The sequence below is a fragment of the Topomyia yanbarensis genome, chromosome 1, assembly GCF_030247195.1.
Source record: "Topomyia yanbarensis strain Yona2022 chromosome 1, ASM3024719v1, whole genome shotgun sequence".
NCBI classification, from domain to species: domain Eukaryota; kingdom Metazoa; phylum Arthropoda; class Insecta; order Diptera; family Culicidae; genus Topomyia; species Topomyia yanbarensis.
In genome coordinates this window covers 108,461,101-108,482,811 of record NC_080670.1, presented here as the reverse complement: position 1 = coordinate 108,482,811, position 21,711 = coordinate 108,461,101, and positions in this window count along the sequence as shown.

Sequence of the window (21,711 nt, the reverse complement as noted above, 5' to 3'; positions counted from 1 at the left end):
TTCATTTCATTCATTTGATTCATTTGATTCATTTGATTCATTTGATTCATTTGATTCATTTGATTCATTTGATTCATTTGATTCATTTGATTCATTTGATTCATTTGATTCATTTGATTTATTTTATTTATTTGATTCATTTGATTCATTTGATTCATTTGATTAATTTGATTCATTTGATTCATTTGATTCATTTGATTCATTTGATTCATTTGATTCATTTGATTCATTTGATTCATTTGATTCATTTGATTCCTTTGATTCCTTTGATTCCTTTGATTCCTTTGATTCATTTGATTCATTTGATTCATTTGATTCATTTGATTCATTTGATTCATTTGATTCATTTGATTCATTTGATTCATTTGATTCATTTGATTCATTTGATTCATTTGATTCATTTGATTCATTTGATTCATTTGATTCATTTGATTCATTTGATTCATTTGATTCATTTGATTCATTTGATTCATTTGATTCATTTGATTTATTTGATTCATTTGATTCATTTGATTCATTTGATTCATTTGATTCATTTGATTCATTTGATTCATTTGATTCATTTGATTCATTTGATTCATTTGATTCATTTGATTCATTTGATTCATTTGATTCATTTGATTCATTTGATTCATTTGATTCATTTGATTCATTTGATTCATTTGATTCATTTGATTCATTTGATTCATTTGATTCATTTGATTCATTTGATTCATTTGATTCATTTGATTCATTTGATTCATTTGATTCATTTGATTCATTTGATTCATTTGATTCATTTGATTCATTTGATTCATTTGATTCATTTGATTCATTTGATTCATTTGATTCATTTGATTCATTTGATTCATTTGATTCATTTGATTCATTTGATTCATTTGATTCATTTGATTCATTTGATTCATTTTATTCATTTGATTCATTTCATTCATTTGATTCATTTGATTCATTTGATTCATTTGATTCATTTATTCATTTGATTCATTTGATTCATTTGATTCATTTGATTCATTTGATTCATTTGATTCATTTGATTCATTTGATTCATTTGATTAATTTGATTCATTTGATTAATTTGATTAATTTGATTAATTTGATTCATTTCATTCATTTCATTCATTTGATTCATTTGATTCATTTGATTCATTTGATTCATTTGATTCATTTGATTCATTTGATTCATTTGATTCATTTGATTCATTTGATTCATTTGATTCATTTGATTTATTTTATTTATTTGATTCATTTGATTCATTTGATTCATTTGATTCATTTGATTCATTTGATTCATTTGATTCATTTGATTCATTTGATTCATTTGATTCATTTGATTCATTTGATTCATTTGATTCATTTGATTTTGATTCATTTGATTTATTTGATTCATTTGATTCATTTGATTCATTTAATTCATTTTGCTCATATCTTTAAATTTATTCATTTCAGGTTCAGTTATTCCATTTATTTATTTCATTCAGTTTTTTAGTTTGAGTCATTTTATTCTATCAATCTTATACTTGTTTCTAAATATTGCTAAATTTTCATTAATTAAGCTAATATTATTTGTTTCGTGTATTTTATAATTTTGATTTACTACTTCGCATGAGTTCTGCAAACTAATAAATGATCCAACAGTGATATGTGTAAGAAATGTCTCATCTCACTGCTAGGTGGATTAAATCGGTTTTACATTTCTTATAAAAGAATTCGCTCAAACTTTCAAGATTTTTTCCTAGGCCCGGAGGGCCGAGTCTTATATACCAATCGACTCAGTTCGACGTATTGGGACAATGTCTGTGTGTTTGTAACGGACAAACTCTCATTTGTGTTTCTCAGCAATGGCTGAACCGATCTTATCCAAACCAATTTTAAATGAAAGAACTGAAAGAACAAATAGTAATAACGCTATTAATTTGTTTTTGATTCTGATGTTTATTTTCCAAGATATGAATGTTTGAATGTGTAAAAATGGCGTTTTTTGCAGTTTTTACATTTCTTACAAAAGAAAAGTATAGGATTCGCTCAAACTTTGAAAACTTTTTCCGAGGCCCGGAGAGCCGAGTCTCATATACCAATCGACTCAGCTCGACAAATTGAGACAATGTCTGTATGTGTGTGTGTATGTATGTATGTACAAAATGTCATGTAATTATCTCAGCAATGGCTGAACCGATCTTAATGAAATTAGTTTCAAATGAAAGGCCTAACGTTGCCATTTGACACTATTATTTTTGATTTTCGATATGTTGTTTACTTTCTGAGATATGGGCGATTTTGTAAAAACACTGCAGGTTTTTTGCAAATAACTTTCAAACAATAAAGCATTGTCCCACAAACTGCACATAAGTAGAAAGCTTGTAAAAATACCTTTCTAACAAGATATAGATTGTCTAAATCCGTGCACGAGCGGCGGAGATATTAGACATTTTATATTTTTAGTCCTCGCTTACCAATTTCCAAAAACTAAAAATGAGATTGTTTCATACAGAGTATTGCTTTACTGGTGTTTTAGGGGCAAAACTAAACCGATTTTGAATATCGGGGTATGAAAATACATCTACGTGATTCAAGGAATTCGATGTTGAGAACATTTTTAGTCCTCGCTTACCAATTTCCACTAACTAAAAATGAGATTGTTTTATACAGAGTATTATTTTACTTGTGTTTTAGGGGCAAAACTAAACCGATTTTGAATATCGGGGTATGAAAACACATCTACATGATTCAAAGAATTCGATCTTGAGAACATTTTGTGAATTACCTTTATAATAAATTAACTATTTCTCAAAAATCAATATATAAGTTCACTTCAAACACAAAATAATGTGTTGATCAAGAAACAGTGAGTTCTAGTATTTATCCCTTGGGTTAGGCATTGCGTTCAATTAGGAGGTAAATGTTGGATTGTATATTAATACACAGATCAACAAGTAGTTCACTTGGTAGTGAGATAAAAGATTTCTCATATAATTATACTCGTGGCGTCACCGAAAGCAACTGTATGTTTGAAGCCCAAAAATCTAGCGAAATTTAGCTCTTTTGCAAGATTTAGGTTATACTGGTTATGGCGCAAAAATCACTACTTTCATTATTTATGATAAGAATGTAAGAAATCAATATATCATAATAATATACCTATAAAAATAAGGTCACTGCATTAACCATCATTTGCCATTCCTCACACGCCCCCTTCATCTCTCTCTCTCTCTCTCTCTCTCTCTCTCTCTCTCTCTCTCTTTCTCTCTCTCTATGTCTCTCTTCTATCGCATCTATCTAGCTATTTCTGTAAACATTTCTAAGTTGTGTGATAAGATCTTCTGCCAATCTGAAATATTTGTTAATTGTAATTGCGAAGGTTTGAGAAAACAAAACTATTTTTTGTCTGCTGCTACATCAACTCAATTTAATTCAATTGTATTCAAAGCCTGTATATTCACTATAATTAAGGAAATTCATGGCCAAATCAGATAAATATTTGGCTTGACTGGGTAATATGAAAGTTTGACGATGAAAATTTTCAAAAGAGACATTCCACGTGCGATATTCAAACTATTCGTATCTCTATTGAATTTTGAATGAAATAAATGCTCAAAGACTGAAAGCTGAAGCCAGCAGGATTTGACTTGCCATCAAAGTTTCGAAGACAAAATACATGAGAGGAAGAGGTTCTAGAGACGACAATGTGAACCTCCCACCCGAGTTCGGATTGACGGTGACGAAATCGAGATGGTCGACGAACTCATGTATTTGGGCTCACTGGTAACCGACGACAATGATAACAACAGAGAAATTCAGAGACGGATCTTGGCGGGAAATCGTGCCTACTGTTGGGGCGACTTACTTGGGGTTCCGTTTCGGAGGTTTTTCTTCCTTCTCTTTGAGAGACGGCCCAGGATGATCGTCGATGATCACATCAAAATTCGCTGCTTCCACTTCTAATCGCAGCTTGTTTCACAGAAAATCCTTTCCTCTGCACTACACTGCACTATATAAGGGCCCTTTCTTCGCCAGTAAACTAGCATCGATTTCTCACTGCACTTATTGGTTTTTCAGGGGGATTTCACGACTCCAATCTCTACTAACAAATTTCTCACTCGCGACGACAGACTATTGGCGCAGGTACGTACGAACTGTACTTGATTTATCGAGGTATATTTGTCAACTGCCTTTGTCAGCTGATTTGCCTATTCCGTCTCACACAGTGCTGCGATCATTCTTTCTGTGTGCTGGTGTGGTGTATGATCGATTGGTACGATCTTGCTATCGCAGTTTTATGCTGCATTGCGGGATTTTGTGCTTATTACTAGGGTGGTGCACATTTTGTGCGGGTTTTAGGATGGTAGTTTTTAATTGGTTTTAGGCTCACTGGATTAATAGGTTAGCAATTTCGTTATTGTAGATATTTAGGTTCAGTTCAATTTAAGTTTAGATATTTAGATTTCTGAGTTAGACTGACGCATCAACATTCCGGCCAATTTGAAGTAACACGGATACTTCAACACTACTATCTACAATGTTTATGTGGGCAACAAATGGCGGAGGAAAGCCAGAAGTTGAGGTTTCCATGGCTGATCTCAGTTTGATGTGGACAGTTCGGATAGAGAAGCACATGAAGGTTACGTTGTACTCTTTCGATGGTGCACGGTTGCGTATCGGCGATTTAATGTAAACTAGTCCCCAATAGTCGGATACAGATGATCTGGTTGGTGAGACTCGCGAGGACGGTAAGTCTGCCACTGTTTGCTGGATCAAGCGAGATTTGCGACAATGGTGGTATGCCTGACGAACGAGGTCATGTTCTCCGATTACCCATAACTTCTCGTCCCTAGTGGTAAGTGCCAGTTGCGGTCCTGCGTGTAGCAATTGCTTGTGGTAGTGCTCTGATAACATCTTGGTTATCGGGTGCTCCATATCGTCGGAAGCTAGGACGGGATTAAGCCTCCCACCGACTCAAATAACGTCGTCTTTGTTCAGCTTCGTATATGCTCTCTTTAAAAAATCACCGACGTAAAAATCTTGCTTCACAGCAACAGCGGCTGGGCATTTTTCGCCTTCATCCTGCTCAATTTGTTGAACGGTAACGGTTCGGAACACGTACGGTGCGAGTGGTTCATCTTGGCTGCGTTGAAATGGCCGTTCCTCAAAGTGCGACTGGATCTGCAGGTACATGTTCGCTACGGTGCACAGTGACGGATTTGCCTAAAAACCTGGCCAAAAGTCGAAAATTGCATCTTACTACTTTGGGTTCTAGTACATATATTGTCCTTCAGATGGTGCTGCCACATGCTATTGTAAGTGAAACGCTCCAAAATTTCCATATTTGAGGTGTTGGCATATCCAAACAGTTTAAACCATCGCTTTTTGCTCATCTTTTTTTATCGAGCGCTCGAAATATCAGTATTATTCAAATGTAGATTTTGATAAAACTACCGGTTTCGAATATGGAAAAATGGAAAGTTATGCTAAAGGTATGTACTTTATTTATATGTATTGAAGTCAAAAGATATTATTTTGTTTATTTATAGAAAATGTCAATAACTTTCACGATTTTGTAGCATACGGTTTCAGCACACATTTTTGCAAAATTATTGAAATACTTTTTTTGTCCCCGTGTGTCCACTATGTTGCAAGGCAATGTGTGTTCCTTGAGCGATTCTCCATTTGGAACACTATAGAATTCTTGCCCGAATTTGTACGTTTTTGAGTAATCTATGATTAAGTGGAGACGGAGATGGATTATAAGATTTTCAGTTCAAAATTTAGACTCGTACTTTTAATTACTACTGCACCTCCGGTTGTCATAGCGAGTCGCACAATACTGCATTTTGAACAGGAAGAATTGTGTGTGGTGAAAATTTCATCGAGATTCATTAACATTTTCAAACCTTATCAAAAGTTGAACGCAAAAGACGTAAATAATTTTGGTCATTCATATCAAAAACCAACGGGGTGAGCAGAAGTGATCGCCAAAGGTTCCAAATTTCAAAAATCGTTTATGAATACCATGGTTAAACGTTACCGGGCAACTATGACGCTTGATCATGCAAAGCAAACCAAATCTAGAGGTGGAATATATGACTGGATTCTACGAGCGAAAATCAGTAATGAGTGGGGGTAGAGTAGTGCAAAAGAATACTAGGAATACTCCGGCCTTGATTTGGCTAAAAATTTCACTTTGGCGTAGGAGAGAGAGTAACAATGAAACACATTTTTCCTACAATTTAATTTTGATGATAATACTTGTTATTTGTGTAACCAAAAGTGGCACATAGTGCCACTCTGTTGTTAACTAATACATATATTTTTTCCAGCTGGTAAAATTCACGGGAAATGGCATTTTTTGGATAATAAACAGTCGGTGGTAAAATGTATCAGTGTGCCCCATGGGTAGGAACTATGAAACGCGATGTAGTGAAATATTCTACTTATAAATTTTATTCTTTTGTTTTGACGAAGAATGATCCTAACGCTTTGAATTAAAGTCATATTGAGGCGAAAATCGTTTGTTTACGAAAGAATCCACTATATCATCGCGTAACATCGAACCACCATATATGCATATTAGCTGCAATCCTGACAATTTCTACAAAACTTGCCCAAATTTACTAATTTTGCACTATATGAGTAGTATTTACTGTGGAAAATCGGAACCCATTCACATTTTGAGACAGACCACAAAAACAAAAAAAATCACTGTTCCCCATACGCCATCGTTCCACAGTTACCCTATTGGTCTATTCATGAAAATTGTGAAATTACACAGAACCATGAGAAGTTAACAAAAATCTTTGTTCGCGGCAAATGTTGAGCATAAAATTTGCTATAAATAGCAATAGACTAAACATGTATTCAATGAATGGTAACTCATAAAGGTGGAAAAATGTTTTTCATTGCATATTTACTCATCACAAAACAAACAAATATCCATTAAAAGAGATACAGTTATCAGATCTCTTCCAAAATATAGCAACACGTGTAAAGAATTAGAAATCGTGAAATATGAGGGAATGAGACGACTCTGATCATGCATTATGATTTTATTGCGAATGTTTCATAGTTCCTGCTGATCCACTGTTACCCTCTCTCCCCTACACTCCAGCTTGGCGAATTTGTTCGTCAGAAGGTTGTCAGTCGTAGTATGTCAGCAAGCATGACAACGAAACGTGGTTGCTCAAAACTATACCAGGAAGCGGTACAAGCATGTTCTGACCAAGTATAATAATTAATCGTAATAATGAACTTTGTACAAATCCTCGGTCTAACAATTTAAATAAAACTATGAATCTTAGTTAATTTCGCTTGTTTTCATTTTTTGTCATATTCATTTTTAGTTACTACAATTTGCATGCAAACTTGTTGTCAATTTTCACTCCATGCATTTCGTCGTAGAATCGGCTTATTTTATATAATTTAAAAAAAACTATTTTTCGTTCTTTGAGAAATATGTGCATCGGACAGCAATTGAATAATAATCGTACAGAGAGTTGAAAAGTTTTATAACTATGTTGTATAATATTTAAAAATACGTAGTTTGAAATAACTAATAACATCAATTCTCACAAAAGCTACAACATCTAGACACCCAAATATCTTATTGCGTGCAAATCAACAAATTCTATCATTTAACTACACACCATTTAAAATTCGATACATTATAAACGTTATTGGCATACATTGGAACAATCAAAATCATTCATTTGTGATAATTTACTAATATTTATAATAAAATGTCGGCCATTTAGTATCCGCCATTTTGAATTTTGAAAATCTGACATCAAAATCGTAATCTACGCCCCAAAAAAACGTGGTATGTACATTTTCAGGTCAATCAAAACCATTTTCGACTTTTGGCCAAGTTTTTAGGGAAATCCGCCACTGTGCGGTGGCGATTGGGTGTGTACGAAACCTCATGACGATCGATAGCAGGTCCTCTTGGACGAAAGGTCCAACGAGCTGCTTATCGTTGACGGGAAATCCTGAGGCCGTTTTACACGACGCGTCGAAGACAACTCGGACCTTCGTGGTCGTGCTGGATTCCTTGAACACAGGATAGTGTGGGAGGAAACAGTGCGAGTTCACATCGTCTACTGGATCGATGAGCTTCTTCATGTGCGCCATTTCTGCGGATTCGTCCATGGATTCGCAGTATGCGAACAGACGTTCGGCGATGGCTCTGGATTTGCCGAGGTTGACTAGCGGATCACTGGTGAGTGGCAAACGAACGAGATAACGACCAGACGAATGGCGAGTGATGGTAGTAGTGTAAAATTCTTCACCTTGTTTTTCTTCTACGGAATTCACAGAATACGGCTCAACAGCTTCCAGCTCCCAGAACTTCTGCAACGCTTAATCTAAGCTTCAATCGACAGTGGTTAGATGGCAGACGCGGGGAACGGTGGGATGATCGATGGATATCTACCCGGAAACAGTCCATCCAAACACTGTTTCTATTAGCAACGGTCATCCCTCTCCCAGAGAACGCTTGCTGCCAAGATGCAGCTCGTGGTACGCTTCACCACCGCAACCATGTCAAAGTCGGATGGAATATGGAATCTGGGGTCTGCCAACGACAACTCGGGAAGCTTCCATGCGGAAATGTCGATCGGAACGGTCGGAAGGTTTACCGTCGGTCTCTTGAGGATCAGGAACTCAAGCTTGGTGGAGTACGGTGTCGACTTCGACTTGATCCTAGCAGTCAATTGGCACTTGATCTGCTTGGTGGAGTCACCTATACCAGCTACTGCGACATCCACCTTGGTGCGACGAAGATTTAGGGAATTTGCAAGCTTGTTGGTTATTAAGTTGCACATGGATCCTGAATCCAGGAGTGCACGTACGGGTATTTCCTTGCCGTTCTTATCTACGACGAGGAGGCAAACTGTTTCTAGCAAGACTGTACTGTGCTCAGCCTGGACTGACAGGCTCACTTGGTTGTTTGGATTCACCGAGCTGGAAGGGCCAGCGATGGCGGACGTCGAGGGAATAGGCTGGCTTACTGCCACGACAGGAGTAGATTGTATGTTCGACGGTGCTGGCTCGTGCAACAAGGAGTGGTGTTTTTCGTGGCAGTTACGGCAGGAGAACACAGAGGTACAGTTCCTGGCTTGGTGTCCAGTACGGAAGCAATTCCAGCATAGGCGCTTCTGGGAAAACAGCTCACGACGCTGGCAGACGGACATCTCGGAAAATGCTGGACATTGGAAGAGTAAATGCTTCTCTGGACAGGCGAGACACGGCAGAGAACTGTAGTTCGATTCAACGGTAGCTGCCTTATATGCCACCTTGAATGGTTTCTGTGTTGAAATCGAGCCGGCCACCTTGGCTGTAACCGGTTGTTGTGACCGATATCGTAGATCGGCTATAACGGACGTCAGCATACGGGCACGTTGGTAAAGAAATTCGATCTGCAGATCGTAGGTAACGTCGTCGTTGTTGCTGGTTTTCTCCTCCCAAGCACGTAGTGTAGTTGGATCTAGCTTGTAACAAAGGAGGTTGATCAACGGAGTGTCCCAATAATGGACTGGTTCGCCTAACTTTGGTAAAGCCCTCACATGCCGGTGGAAATCATCAACCAAAACATGAATTTCTTGGGGACTTTCTTGATTGATCGGTGGGAGGTCATATAGAGCTCGGAAGAGCTGACGCTTTAGGAACCGTTTGTTGTCGTACCGCTTTAGCAATGCTTCCCAAGTCGATGCGTAGTTATCTGCTACAATGTCTACGGACTCGAATGGTTTCCTGGCTTCTTCCTCTAGCGACTACAGCAGGTACTGCAACTTCGCAACCGTCGGAATATCTGCATTGCTGTGGATCATCTACGTGTATGTGTCACGGAATGCGAGCCATCGCGAGAAATCGTCGTTAAACTTAGGTAGGTCGATCTTGGGTAAGCGTAGGTGGAATGAGGAAGAAACGTGAGCAGGGGTCGCCATTGTGCTGTTCAGCATGGTTTGGTTGGGATCAGCAGCACGATTCGGAAATAGAAAACCTTTGACTCTGAAATACCGCGTCTCGAAATCCATGCGCCCTTCCAGGTGGGTATCTAACATCTCTGACTTATCGTACAGCTCGATCTGCCCTTGTACCTCTAGAAACTCCTTGTAGATTCGGTCCAGTGAATCGAGGCGAATTGGAATTTGGCAGGCATCGCAATCGAAATCCTCTGCAAACTTCTCCACTGCCTTCTGCACTACAAGGATCCCTTTCCGTTGGATCACGTACTCTGACAGCTTCTTTTCTGTCTTGGTCGCCATTACTGTACACTTCACTGATCTTCACTACCACCACTTTAAATATCGGAAACAGGAAAACGGTACAAATCGAAAAATCGAACTCCTTCCCGGCGCGGGTACCGCTCCTACACGACACGGAATCGAAAAATGACACAAATCGAACGATACAAATCCTTCCCGTCGCTGTATGTCACTTTTTCGCGGAACGACCGAGAATGGCACGCAAATCGAACGAAATATCCTTCCCAACGCGAGCGTACCAATCTACGCGAAATTGCCACTCACCACCACCTTGGCAAAAGCATGAAATTTTATCGAGAACAAATTTTCCAAAAAAATCTGTTTCCGACTAGGCGCTAATCAGCTGCGATGGTAAAAATTCGCACTGAATTACAGCGATGGACGATAGCGTCGAAATGGCCTAATCAATAGGCACGGGGGCTGGGACGGGCAGTGTCCATGCAGTAGCGTCGCGTCAGCAGAAATTACCAATGGTGTACTCACCGCACCGATCCAACTGGTTGGGGTTTCCTCCGATCCGGTTCGAAGGACCAATGTTGGGGCCACTTACTTGGGGTTCCGTTTCGGAGGTTTTTCTTCCTTCTCCTTGAGAGACGGCCCAGGATGATCGTCGGTGATCACATCAAAATTCGCTGCTTCCACTTCTAATCGTCAACTGCCTTTGTCAGCTGATTTGCCTATTCCGTCTCACACAGTGCTGCGATCATTCTTTCTGTGCGCTGGTGTGGTGTATGATCGATTGGTACGATCTTGCTATCGCAGTTTTATGCTGCATTGCGGGATTTTGTGCTTATTACTAGGGTGGCGCACATTTTGTGCGGTGTTTAGGATGGTAGTTTTTAATTGGTTTTAGGCTCACTGGATTAATAGGTTAGCAATTTCGTTATTGTAGATATTTAGGTTCAGTTCCATTTAAGTTTAGATATTTAGATTTCTGAGTTAGACTGACACATCAACACCTACTTTGGACTCCGGAGGACGCTCCGGTCGAACAAAATTCGCCGCCGCACGAAGTTGGTTATCTACAAGACGCTGATTAGATCGGTGGTCCTCTACGGCCACGAGACCTGGACTATGCTCGTGGAGCACCAACGCGCCCTTGGAGTTTTCGAACGAAAGGTGTTGCATACCATCTATTGTGGCGTGCAGATGGAAGACGGAACGTGGCGCAGGCGAATGAACCATGAGTAGCATCAGCTGCACATTCGTTGTAGTGGTACGAACTTTCATGAAAAATAATGGATCAAAGACACAAATTGGATCCAGGAAAAGAAGTCTCCCAAAGTACCCACTCTCGATGGGGATGCAACTACAATGTGTCTTCTAACTTATCGTCGTCCATATCTGGATATACTGAGTAGTTTGAACCATTTCTTTTTCACAGTATTGGTCTGTATAGGACTTAATTATCCATATTTCCTGGACGAGAATTCCGAACGAAACAATATGAATATGAATAACTAATTAAGGTCCAACAATAAAGTAGAAACACCAGATAATCTTAAAACGACGCCATCAAGAAAGAAGCATGAAGACAAAAAGAATAAAACCAAAAGAAGATGGAAGCCCTAGAAAGTCCATTGCATATTTATTAGCCTTTTCTCAGAAGATGGGATTTTCAAAACATTTCAAAACTTTCTGATGCAATGGTTCTCAAATTCGTACAATCCGGTTTATTCATTTTCATTATTCAAAAATGTGTTTAGCATCAAATATATGACCATGTCATTTTAATTAATTATTTCATTCCGCATCTTTTTATTCGTTTTGTTCATCTGCGTTCATTTTACTTATTTTATTCGTTTCATTCTTTGGATACACTCTGATCAGTTTATTCTTTTTCTGCATTTAACTTATTTTATTCATTGTTTTCATTGTATGCATTTTATTCATTTTTTTTCAGTTTATTCATTTTGTTCAATTTCTTCATTTTAATAATCTGACTACTTTTTCAGTTTTTATCATTTCATCCAAATAATTTATTTGATTCAATTTATTTCTTTATATAAATTTATAACCTTTTACCATTGTTCAATTTTTCATTTTAATCAACGCATTAAATTCTGCTCATTTTCTTCTTTTTATTCATTTTATCACTTCAGCTCATTTTGTTTATTTGATTCGTTTGTTTTATTTTTGCATTTATATGATTCATTTGATTCATTTGATTCATTTGATTCATTTGATTCATTTGATTCATTTGATTCATTTGATTCATTTGATTCATTTGATTCATTTGATTCATTTGATTCATTTGATTCATTTGATTCATTTGATTCATTTGATTCATTTGATTCATTTGATTCATTTGATTCATTTGATTCATTTGATTCATTTGATTCATTTGATTCATTTGATTCATTTGATTCATTTGATTCATTTGATTCATTTGATTCATTTGATTCATTTGATTCGTTTGATTCATTTGATTTATTTGATTCATTTGATTCATTTGATTCATTTGATTCATTTGATTCATTAGATTCATTTGATTCATTTGATTCATTTGATTCATTTGATTCATTTGATTCATTTGATTCATTTGATTCATTTGATTCATTTGATTCATTTGATTCATTTGATTCATTTGATTCATTTGATTCATTTGATTCATTTGATTCATTTGATTCATTTGATTCATTTGATTCATTTGATTCATTTGATTCATTTGATTCATTTGATTCATTTGATTCATTTGATTCATTTGATTCATTTGATTCATTTGATTCGTTTGATTCGTTTGATTCATTTGATTCATTTGATTCATTTGATTCATTTGATTCATTTGATTCATTTGATTCATTTGATTCATTTGATTCATTTGATTCATTTGATTCATTTGATTCATTTGATTCATTTGATTCATTTGATTCATTTGATTCATTTGATTCACTTGATTCATTTGATTCATTTGATTCATTTGATTCATTTGATTCATTTGATTCATTTGATTAATTTGATTCATTTGATTCATTTGATTCATTTGATTCATTTGATTCGTTTGATTCATTTGATTCATTTGATTCATTTGAGTCATTTGATTCTTTTGATTCATTTGATTCATTTGATTCATTTGATTCATTTGATTCATTTGATTCATTTGATTCATTTGATTCATTTGATTCATTTGATTCATTTGATTCATTTGATTCATTTTATTCATTTGATTCATTTGATTCATTTGATGCATTTGATTCATTTGATTCATTTGATTCATTTGATTCATTTGATTCATTTGAATCATTTGATTCATTTGATTCATTTGATTCATTTGATTCATTTGATTCATTTGATTCATTTGATTCATTTGATTCAATTGATTCATTTTATTCATATCTTTAATTTTATGCATTTCATATTCGGTCATTTTCTACTCATTTTAAATTCATTTATTTCATTTTTTGCTTTACTTTTTTATTTTGGTCGTTTTGTTGATTTCTATAATTTATTCAGTTTATTCGAGATTTTATTCGTGCAAGACTAGAAACTGTTTCCATTCCACCTCTAGTTGGGTGCCTACTTCTCTTGAGTTCTGCAAACTAATCCAATAGTGACATGTGTAAGAAATGTCTTATCTCACTGCTAGGTGGATTAAATCGGTTTTTTAAATTATCAGCCGAAATCAACACAGATTACCAATTTATGTATTTTTAGGCAGCTTATACGAATACCTTTCGAACAAGCTATAGCTTGTTGAAATCGGACTATTATCAAAAGAGATATTTAACATTAAGTGCGGACGAAAGATTTTTATCATTTCCCATTGCCAGAAATATGACCAAAAACATGTAATCTATTATTAACGCCAAAACGGCTTATTTTAGGTCAATTGAATCTTCGGAGAATATATTGGAGGCAATACGCCCTTTCTTTTGGTATTGTGCTTTTGCTGACTGAGATATTTTCACGAATTTTCTTGGAAGGGATTATATCGAAATGATGCCTTCAACAAATTTGTAGCTCTTACTTTTCTGAAAACTTCAAATATCTATTTTGAATACTTTAAAAGTTATGGCTTGTTGTTTGTGGATCCACAGCGAAATAAATAACTCCATGCAGCGGAGTAGCCAAGAGAAGGTTTTGGGGTTTAACACCATACAACTCCCCCACCCCACCACACAAAAAATGGATTGAAGCTGAAAATTTATTGATGCTGACTGATTTAATTCAATATTACAATAACAGTTATCTGATCCGTACATTGATAACCTGTTGTTGTAAACATCATGAGGACTTTTGATAAATTGTCGGAATGGGGTCCTGATATCTAACTGATCTATTGGTCTTGATTTCACAGTTGTCTAATATCATGAATATCAAATTCCTGCCTGAAAACATTCCAATAGAAAATTCCAGAGTTCTGTAATCAATCATAACCCTCAGATTTCTTTTCAAATTGAGCTCGTTTTTGTAGAGATGTACTGTAATAAGGGTCTTTATTTAATAGAAAGCGAAGTTAAAATTGATTTAATGTCTATGAAACATAGAACTGCTCACCAAAAAAATGCATTAATTTCAACATTTGCTAAAAATGTTTTTGCCTTTCTCATTCACTCTAAAATTCGTCAATCTATCCCGACCCGAAGGGCCGAGTGTCATATGCCAATCGACTCAGTTCGTCGAGATCGGAAAAGGTCTGTGTGTGTGTGTTTTTTTTTTTTTACAATGGAGAAGACCTTTATGTCCTAGCCCAGTACACGTGCTAACGGTAGGGTCCAATCTACCACACGGGGTGCACTGGGGGCGTGTGGGACTCGAATGGTGACCAGCCATTAATACCGACTAAACTCCATTGGGCTCCGCCATCATTCCTCCCAGGAACTACCTCTCGGTATTACTTCTGGGGGCGGAAGGTCTGTGTGTATGTATGTCTGTATGTATGTATGTGTAAAAAAAATGTGACCTCTGTTAATCAGAGATGGCTGGATCGATTTGCACAAAGTTTGTCTCAAATGAAAGGTACAACCTTCCCATCGGCTGCAATTGAATTTCTTATTGATTGGACTTCCGCTTCCGGAGTTACGAGTTGAAGAGTGCAATCACACAGCAAATTCCCATAAAATTTGAAATGAAAATTTGATGCCAAATGATTTTATAATGCATAAAACATTGAGATTTGATGTAAACTCGAAAAAATAATGTTTGACAAAAATTGATTTTTTTGGATTTTGGTACATTTTTGCCTTTCTCATATAGAAAGGTTATGCAATCACTCTAAAAATCAATCGCCAATCATACCGGCCCGGAGGGAGTATGCAGTGAGGGGTTGTTACTTTAAAATTGAAACTAGTTTAAAATTTCTTAACAAGTTGAAAATTTTCGGCAGGACCCGGACCTCCCGGATCATTCTCCATGATCCGCCGCTGGTTTCAAGCGAGATTTCAGTATCACATAGTATCTCAAGATCGTGACTGTCGATCCATTGTATGTATGTGCAAATCGTACTGAACATGTAATTATCATTTCCACCATTGTATTGAACATAACCAGCCATGGATTTTTGTTGTATGACGAATTATATGTATAGGTCAAATGTTCAAAAACAGTAATTTAAGGTCAAGATAACATCACCGCCAATTTCGAAGGTTTAGTATCTTCGATGAGTTAAATTAGCGCATCATTTGATAAAACAATAGTTCCTAAATAGGAAATAAAACCAAGTCTGGAAATATTCACTGTTGATTTTCTTTGAATGGTGTCACTGCTAGTATCGCTTTTTTTCAAGAAAAAGCGTTGATTTCTTAGATCTCAGTCGCGTTGGAAATTTGAGTAAAGTATAAACTTTAATCGATTAAAAAAAATTCGATTTTTTTGGCTCAGTACAATATACATAACCCCTTTAGCAAAATTCAGTTTTCCCACCACAATGCATTGATTGAGGAATTTAGATATTTTATTAACAGAGCATTAGCAATATTTCGTTTGTATGTCTATTTTATGGGCCATTTTTTCGCTTTCCCATTGATTTGGTTTGAGATTTCTAGCACTGATGTTGTCCTATGCTGATTTGAGCGATTCTCTGAGTTCTGCCACTATCCCATGTAGTATGTGCTATCAAAAACATAGCGAAGAATCAAGTTCTAAATGTTCTCAAACGATATAATATCCGAAAAGAGTGATAATAGTTATAAGAAATGTCTCATCACACTGTTAGGTGGATTAAAAGCGTTTTTAATTAGTGAAAATTGGTAAGCGAAGAATAAAAATACAAAATGTTTAATATCTCTGTCCCTCGTGAACGGATTTTTACAATACCGTCAAACGGGGTAACTTGCAACAGCGGGGTAACTTGCAACAGCGGGGTAACTTGCAACACTTCAACATGTTTCTGTTCAGATTAATTTAACAACGCTAATAATAGTGTTTGCAATTTAGCACAACAGCTGTCAAAAGCCAGCATATGTTACAAGATAATCATGTACTACCAGTCAATATTTTCGGGTTTTTAGCGCGACAGGGTAATCTTCTGTATTTCGAGATATTTCAATAAAAAAGAAACCGAAATGTCGTGCTTTGGTCCACTTCAATGATAAGAGCATTTCATTTGTATCTCATACGTACAGATCGAGTATACAACAGCAAACGTTACTGTTTGATACATGTTTGTTTACCCTCTCAAATATATGCCAGATAACGATTTAACTATATTAACTACCCATGTGGAGTAACATGCAACAGTATTTTGTCTTATTATTATTATGCCTCTAGCCATCTAGCTGATTGAGAGTTTCAAATAACAGTCTATATAGCATTTTGAATCAAATTTTAAAGGTATAAACTACAACTAGAATATGAAAATGCTCCTTAAATACACAAGAGTACCAGGAAGTCGTCTTTACGTGAACTTGCTTCTCTAGCAATACTAGAAAATGCTCAATTTCTATCTTCTTATACTCACCTCAGGAGCGGATCCAGAAAAAAAATTCGGAAGGAGTCCGAAATTTCGATTTTGAAATATTCAATGTACAATACGTAATATCTAATACCCTTCTTTAATTAAAATCAGTTTTGGTTGTCGAATCTGGTTTGGAATGATTTGGAATTTAGAACGAATTTAAAATAGAAACTATTTTAAAATTTCTCAATGAAATAAAAATTTCGGGGAGGTCCGGATCCCCAGAACCCTTCCCCTGGATCCACCACTGACTCAACTGGATTGTTCTAGCATTTATAATAGTTCGATTGCATGGAAAAGATAGTCGTTGACAGTGTAAATTAATAGGTTATCTGTTTTCAATAATATCTGAAGACAACAAAGATATGGCATGATTTAGTTCTCGCCGTTCACTGAAACTATCCCTGGCAGCACTGATCCAGTGGAATCCAATCACGTTAATTGCGATAGAACTGAAGTTATAGTTCTATGGATAATACTTGTTACTTACTAGTTCTGAAATGAAGGGTTAAAACCCTGTTAGCTAGCCTTTCCTACGAATTTCTGAAATAAATCGAATGTTCCAGCTGTTCAAAAACGTTGTTGATTATAAACAACATGGGCATCCAAATTATAGTACATTCCTTTGGTCGCGGTTCTTTGTAAATGACATGGGTATCCAAATTATCGTATATTTGGTCAATGTACTAAAGATAAACAAAAATATACAGCAATAGATTTCAATGAAGTTCATGTGTTGCAAGTTACCCCATATGCGTGGTTACTTGCAACAGGCATAATTTTTGGCCATCCTGAAAACAGGGAATGATGCTTTGAATTGATAAATACCATTTAGTAGTCTTTATACTCCCATTAGCGCTTGTACATATTGAAAATTATTCTAATGTTACAGCATTTTTAGTTATACCACTTTTAAGTTGAAAAGTGTTGCAAGTAACCCCGTTTGACGGTATATAGTTTGTTAGAAAGGTATATTTAGGTTTTACATTTCTTACAAAAGAAATGTATAGGATTCGCTCAAACTTTGAAAACTTTTTCCGAGGCCCGGAGGGCCGAGTCTCATATACCAATCGACTCAGCTCGACAAATTGAGACAATGTCTGTATGTGTGTGTGTGTGTGTGTGTGTATGTGTGTATGTATGTATGTACAAAATGTCATGTAATTATCTCAGCAATGGCTGAACCGATCTTAATGAAATTAGTTTCAAATGAAAGGCCTAACGTTGCCATTTGACACTATTATTTTTGATTTTCGATATGTTGTTTACTTTCTGAGATATGGGCGATTTTGTCAAAACACGGCAGTTTTTTAGCAAATAACTTTCAAACCATACAATTTTGTCCCACAAACTGCATATAAATAGAAAGCTTGTAAAAATACCTTTCTAACAAGCTATAGATTGTCTAAATCCGTGCACGAGCAGCGGAGATATTGAACAATTTGTATTCTTAGTCCACGCTTACCAATTTCCCCTAACTAAAAATGAGATTGTTTCATACAGAGTATTGCTTTACTGGTGTTTTAGGGGCAAAACTAAACCGATTTTGAATATCGGTGTATGAAATCACATCTACGTGATTCAAGGAATTCAATGTTGAGAACATTTTGTGAATTACCTTTATAATAAATTAACTATTTCTCAAAAATCAATATATAAGTTCACTTCAAAGACAAAATAATGTGTTGATAAAGAAACAGTGAGTTCTAGTATTTATTCCTTGGATTAGGCATTGCGTTCAATCATGAGGTAATTGTTGGATGATATATCAATACACAGATCAACAATCAATTCACCTAGTAGTGAGATAAAAGATTTCTAATATAATTATACTTGTGGCGTCACCGAAAGCAACTGTATGTTTGAAGCCCAAAAATCTAGCGAAAATTTATCTCTTATGCAAGATTTAGGTTATACTGGTTATGACGCAAAAATTACTACTTACATTATTTATGATAAGAATGTAAGAATCAATATATCAAAATAATATACCTATAAAAATAATGTCACTGCATTAACCATCATTTGCCATTCCTCACACGCCCCCCCCCCTCCTCCATCTCTCTCTCTCCCTCCCTCTCTCTCTCTCTCTCTCTCTCTCTCTCTCTCTCTCTCTCTCTCTCTCTCTCTCTCTCTCTCTCTCTCTCTCTCTTGCTCTCCTTGTCTCTCTTCTATCGCATCTATCTAACTATTTCTGTATCCATTTCTAAGTTGTGTGATAACATCTTCTGCCAATCTGAAATATTTATTAATTGTAATTGCGAAGGTTTGAGAAAACAAAACTATGTCTTGTCTGCTGCTACATCAACTCAACTTTAATTCAATTCTATTCAAAGCCTGTATCTACACTATAATTAAGGAAATTCATGGCTATATCAGAAAAATATTTGGCTTAACTGGGTAATATGAAAGTTTGACGATGGAAATTTTCAAGAGACATTCCACGTGAAATATTTAAACTATTCGTATCTCTATTGAATTTTGAATGAAATATATGTTCAAAACCTGAAAGCTGAAGCCAGAAGGATTGGAATTGCCACCAACGTTTCGAAGACAAAATACATGAGAGGTTCTAAAGACGACAATGTGAACCTCCCACCCGAGTTCGGATTGACGGTGAGGAAATCGAGATGGTCGACGAATTCATGTATTTGGGCTCACTGGTAACCGACGACAATGATAACAGCAGAGAAATTCAGAGACGGATCTTGGCGGGAAATCGTGCCTACTTTGGACTCCGGAGGACGCTCCGGTCGAACAAAATTCGCCGGCGCACGAAGTTGATTATCTACAAGACGCTGATTAGATCGGTAGTCCTCTACGGCCACGAGACCTGGACTATGCTCGTGGAGGACCAACGCGCCCTTGGAGTTTTCGAAAGAAAGGTTTTGCGTACCATCTATGGTGGCGTGCAGATGGAAGACGGAACGTGGCGCAGGCGAATGAACCATGAGTTGTATCAGCTGCACATTCGTTGTATTGGTACGAACTTTCATGAAAAATAACGGATCAAAGACCAAAAATATCCACAAATTAGATCCAGGAAAAGAAGTCTCCCAAAGTACCCACTCTCGATGGGGGATGCAACTACAATGTGTCTTCTAACTTATCGTCGTCTATATCTGGATATACTGAGTAGCTTGAACCATTTCTTTTTCACAGTATTGGTCGGCATAGGACTTTTTGATCCATATTTCCTGCACGAGAATTTTGAACGAAACAATATGAAAGCTATAAGGATGAATGGAAAGTAGTCTGCAATCAACTGAATGCACGGCTTTTGTACTATCGACATAACCTAGACATTTCACAATATTTACTTAAATGCAAATAAAAAACATTGAAATATCTACCTGTCTCATTTACGAATCGCATTCTCTCTGTCGTTCTCTGTTCAAGGGACTTGAAAGCACATGTGACCTTGTCTCACTTTACTATATTCAATTGCGCGTTAAAATACTGGACCAGTAAGTTTTATTCTGTACATAAATCTTTTTTTAGGGAATATGTGACCAAAAACTAAACTTCGAATTCCAAAGCAAATTGAACGTTCCAGGTTCCTGATAACTATTTAAGGTCCAACAATAAAGTAGAAAAACCAGATAATCTTAAAACGAAGCCGTCAAGTAAAAAAGCATGAAAACAAAAGAATAAAACCAGAAAAAGATGGAAGCTCTAGAAAGTCCATTGCATATTTATTAGCCTTTTCTCAGAAGATGAGATTTTCAAAAACATTTCAAAACTTTCTGATGCAATGGTTCTCAAATTCGTACAATCCGGTTTATTCATTTTTTTTATTCAAAAATATTTTTGGCTTCAAATATATGACCATTTCCTTTTAATTAATTATTTCATTCCGCATCTTTTAATTCGTTTTGTTCATCTGCGTTCATTTTACTTATTTTATTCGTTTCATTCTTTGGATTCACTCTGATCAGTTTACTCTTTTTGTGCATTTTACTCATATCATTCATTTAACTTATTTTATTCATTGTTTTCATTGTATGCATTTTATTCATTTTTTCCAGTTTATTCATTTTGTTCAGTTTCTTCATTTTAATAATCTGACTACTTTTTCAGTTTTAATCATTCCATCCAAATAATTTATTTGATTCAATTTATTTCTTTATATTAATTTATAACCTTTTACCATTGTTCAATTTTTCATCTTAATCAATGCATTAAATTCTGCTCATTTTCTTCTTTTTATTCATTTTATCAGTTCAGCTCATTTTGTTTATTTGATTCGTTTGTTTTATTTATGCATTTCATTTATTTTTTACTTTATTCATTTTGTTCATCCATTCTTTTTATTCATTTGATCCATTTCATTAATTTGATTCATTGTATTTACTGGATGAATTAAATCAATTTGATTCATTTGATTCATTTGATTTATTTGATTTATTTGATTCATGTGACTCATTTGATTCATTTGATTCATTTGATTCATTTGAGATTCATTTGATTCATTTGATTCATTTGATTCATTTGATTCATTTGATTCATTTGATTCATTTGATTCATTTGATTCATTTGATTCATTTGATTCATTTGATTCAT